The following is a 4,768-nucleotide window of genomic DNA, read 5'->3' on the forward strand; positions in this document are numbered from 1 at the left end:
TAAAACACTTTGTGTCTATTAAGACACTGATGTGACTAATAAGGTTTAAAATAAATACAGTTTGAAAAAAGTTGAGGAATTAGTTTGAAGTAACGTTTCCATTTCCTTTGTTTTATTTTTAAGCCAGTTTTGAATTTTCTTCAGTCGCCCTTGAAACAAAATCCAGATTTCATAGTCACTTTTTATTAAGTCATTCCTCCTCTCAGCCAATCATATGATGATAAGGGTTAGGGTTAGGGTTCTGATTAGGGTTAGTGTTATGGGGTTAGGGCTAGGGTTAGGGTTAGGGTTATGATTAGGGTTAGGGTTAGGGTTATGGGGTTAGGGCTAGGGTTAGGGTTAGGGTTATGATTAGGGTTAGGGTTATGGGGTTAGGGCTAGGGTTAGGGTTAGGGTTATGATTAGGGTTAGGGTTATGGGGTTAGGGTTAGGGTTATGATTAGGGTAAGGTTAGGGTTATGGGGTTAGGGTTAGGGTTAGGGCTAGGATTAGGGTTAGGGTTAGGGGTATGGGGTTAGGGCTAGAGTTAGGGTTAGGGTTATGATTAGGGTTAGGGTTAGGGTTATGGGGTTAGGGTTAGGGTTAGGGTTATGGGGTTAGGGTTATGGTTAGGGTTATGAATAGGGTTAGGGTTATGGGGTTAGGGTTAGCGTTATGAATAGGTTTAGGGTTAGGGTTAGGGCTAGGGTTAGGGCTAGGATTAGGGTTAGGGTTAGGGTTATGAATAGGGTTAGGGTTAGGGTTATGGGGTTAGGGTTAGGGTTATGATTAGGGTTAGGGTTATGGGGTTAGGGTTATGATTAGGGTTAGGGTTAGCGTTATGAATAGGTTTAGGGTTAGGGCTAGGGTTAGGGTTAGGGTTATGAATAGGGTTAGGGTTATGGGGTTAGGGTTAGGGTTATGATTAGGGTTAGGGTTATGGGGTTAGGGTTAGGGTTATGATTAGGGTTAGGGTTAGGGTTATGGGGTTAGGGTTATGAATAGGGTTAGGGTTAGGGTTAGGGTTATGGGGTTAGGGTTATGATTAGGGTTAGGGTTAGCGTTATGAATAGGTTTAGGGTTAGGGCTAGGGTTAGGGTTAGGGTTATGAATAGGGTTAGGGTTAGGGTTATGGGGTTAGGGTTAGGGTTATGATTAGGGTTAGGGTTATGGGGTTAGGGTTAGGGTTATGATTAGGGTTAGGGTTATGGGGTTAGGGTTAGGGCTAGGGTTATGAATAGGGTTAGGGTTAGGGTTATGGGGTTAGGGTTAGGGTTAGGGTTATGGGGTTAGGGTTAGGGTTAGGGTTATGATTAGGGTTAGGGTTATGGGGTTAGGGTTATGATTAGGGTTAGGGTTATGGGGTTAGGGTTAGGGTTAGGGCTAGGATTAGGGTTAGGGTTATGGGGTTAGGGCTAGGGTTAGGGTTAGGGTTATGATTAGGGTTAGGGTTAGGGTTATGATTAGGGTTAGGGTTATGGGGTTAGGGTTAGGGTTAGGGTTATGAATAGGGTTAGGGTTAGGGTTATGGGGTTAGGGTTAGCGTTATGAATTGGTTTAGGGTTAGGGCTAGGGTTAGGGTTAGCGTTATGAATAGGTTTAGGGTTAGGGCTAGGGTTAGGGTTAGGGTTATGAATAGGGTTAGGGTTAGGGTTATGGGGTTAGGGTTAGGGTTATGATTAGGGTTAGGGTTATGGGGTTAGGGTTAGGGTTATGATTAGGGTTAGGGTTATGGGGTTAGGGTTAGGGCTAGGGTTATGAATAGGGTTAGGGTTAGGGTTATGGGGTTAGGGTTAGGGTTAGGGTTAGGGTTATGGGGTTAGGGTTAGGGTTAGGGTTATGATTAGGGTTAGGGTTATGGGGTTAGGGTTATGATTAGGGTTAGGGTTAGGGTTATGGGGTTAGGGTTAGGGTTAGGGCTAGGATTAGGGTTAGGGTTATGGGGTTAGGGCTAGGGTTAGGGTTAGGGTTATGATTAGGGTTAGGGTTAGGGTTATGATTAGGGTTAGGGTTATGGGGTTAGGGTTAGGGTTATGAATAGGGTTAGGGTTAGGGTTATGGGGTTAGGGTTAGCGTTATGAATAGGTTTAGGGTTAGGGTTAGGGTTAGGGCTAGGATTAGGGTTAGGGTTAGGGTTATGAATAGGGTTAGGGTTAGGGTTAGGGTTATGGGGTTAGGGTTAGGGTTATGATTAGGGTTAGGGTTATGGGGTTAGGGTTATGATGAGGGTTAGGGTTAGCGTTATGAATAGGTTTAGGGTTAGGGCTAGGGTTAGGGTTAGGGTTATGAATAGGGTTAGGGTTAGGGTTATGGGGTTAGGGTTAGGGTTATGATTAGGGTTAGGGTTATGGGGTTAGGGCTAGGGTTAGGGCTAGGGTTATGAATAGGGTTAGGGTTAGGGTTAGGGTTATGAATAGGGTTAGGGTTAGGGTTAGGGTTATGGGGTTAGGGTTATGATTAGGGTTAGGGTTAGCGTTATGAATAGGTTTAGGGTTAGGGCTAGGGTTAGGGTTAGGGTTATGAATAGGGTTAGGGTTAGGGTTATGGGGTTAGGGTTAGGGTTATGATTAGGGTTAGGGTTATGGGGTTAGGGTTATGATTAGGGTTATGGGCTTAGGGTTAGTGTTATATTTAGGGTTAGGGCTAGGGTTAGGGTTCTGATTAGGGTTAGTGTTATGGGGTTAGGGCTAGGGTTAGGGTTAGGGTTATGATTAGGGTTAGGGTTAGGGTTATGGGGTTAGGGTTAGGGTTATGATTAGGGTTAGGGTTAGGGTTATGGGGTTAGGGTTAGGGCTAAGATTAGGGTTAGGGTTATGGGGTTAGGGCTAGGGTTAGGGTTATGATTAGGGTTAGGGTTAGGGTTAGGGTTATGATTAGGGTTAGGGTTAGGGTTATGGGGTTAGGGTTAGGGTTATGATTAGGGTTAAGGTTAGGGTTATGGGGTTAGGGTTAGGGTTAGGGCTAGGATTAGGGTTAGGGTTAGGGGTATGGGGTTAGGGCTAGGGTTAGGGTTAGGGTTATGATTAGGGTTAGGGTTAGGGTTATGGGGTTAGGGTTAGGGTTATGGGGTTAGGGTTATGGTTAGGGTTATGAATAGGGTTAGGGTTATGGGGTTAGGGTTAGCGTTATGAATAGGTTTAGGGTTAGGGTTAGGGTTAGGGTTAGGGCTAGGATTAGGGTTAGGGTTAGCGTTATGAATAGGTTTAGGGTTAGGGCTAGGGTTAGGGTTAGGGTTATGAATAGGGTTAGGGTTAGGGTTATGGGGTTAGGGTTAGGGTTATGATTAGGGTTAGGGTTATGGGGTTAGGGTTAGGGCTAGGGTTAGGGCTAGGGTTATGAATAGGGTTAGGGTTAGGGTTATGGGGTTAGGGTTAGGGTTATGAATAGGGTTAGGGTTAGGGTTAGGGTTAAGATTAGGGTTAGGGTTATGGGGTTAGGGCTAGGGTTAGGGTTATGATTAGGGTTAGGGTTAGGGTTATGATTAGGGTTAGGGTTAGGGTTATGGGGTTAGGGTTAGGGTTAGGGTTATGGGGTTAGGGTTATGGTTAGGGTTATGAATAGGGTTAGGGTTAGGGTTATGGGGTTAGGGTTAGCGTTATGAATAGGTTTAGGGTTAGGGTTAGGGTTAGGGCTAGGATTAGGGTTAGGGTTAGGGTTATGAATAGGGTTAGGGTTAGGGTAATGGGGTTAGGGTTAGGGTTATGATTAGGGTTAGGGTTAGGGTTATGGGGTTAGGGTTATGATTAGGATTAGGGTTAGCGTTATGAATAGGTTTAGGGTTAGGGCTAGGGTGAGGGTTAGGGTTATGAATAGGGTTAGGGTTAGGGTTATGGGGTTAGGGTTAGGGTTACGATTAGGGTTAGGGTTATGGGGTTAGTGTTAGGGTTATGATTAGGGTTAGGGTTATGGGGTTAGCGTTAGGGCTAGGGTTATGAATAGGGTTAGGGTTAGGGTTATGGGGTTAGGGTTAGGGTTATGAATAGGGTTAGGGTTAGGGTTAGGGTTATGGGGTTAGGGTTATGATTAGGGTTAGGGTTAGCGTTATGAATAGGTTTAGGGCTAGGGTTAGGGTTAGGGTTATGAATAGGGTTAGGGTTAGGGTTATGGGGTTAGGGTTAGGGTTATGATTAGGGTTAGGGTTATGGGGTTAGGGTTAGGGTTATGATTAGGGTTAGGGTTATGGGGTTAGGGTTAGGGCTAGGGTTATGAATAGGGTTAGGGTTAGGGTTATGGGGTTAGGGTTAGGGTTATGAATAGGGTTAGGGTTAGGGCTAGGGTTATGAATAGGTTTAGGGTTAGGGTTATGGGGTTAGGGTTAGGGTTATGAATAGGGTTAGGGTAAGGGTTAGGGTTATGGGGTTAGGGTTATGATTAGGGTTAGGGTTAGGGTTATGGGTTAGGGTTATGAATAGGGTTAGGGTTAGGGTTATGGTTAGGGTTAGGGTTAGGGTTATGAATAGGGTTAGGGTTAGGGTTAGGGTTATGGTTAGGGTTAGGGTTAGGGTTATGGGGTTAGGGTTATGATTAGGGTTAGGGTTAGGGTTATGGGGTTAGGGTTATGATTAGGGTTAGGGTTAGCGTTATGAATATGTTCAGGGTTAGGGTTAGGGCTAGGGTTAGGGTTAGGGTTATGAATAGGGTTAGGGTTATGATTAGGGTTAGGGTTGGGGTTATGGGGTTAGGGTTAGGGTTATGATTAGGGTTAGGGTTTGGGTTATGGGGTTAGGGTTAGGGTTATGATTAGGGTTAGGGTTAGGGCTAGGGTTAGGGTTAGGGTAAGGGTTATGGT

The sequence above is a fragment of the Notolabrus celidotus genome, chromosome 18, assembly GCF_009762535.1.
Source record: "Notolabrus celidotus isolate fNotCel1 chromosome 18, fNotCel1.pri, whole genome shotgun sequence".
Taxonomy (NCBI): domain Eukaryota; kingdom Metazoa; phylum Chordata; class Actinopteri; order Labriformes; family Labridae; genus Notolabrus; species Notolabrus celidotus.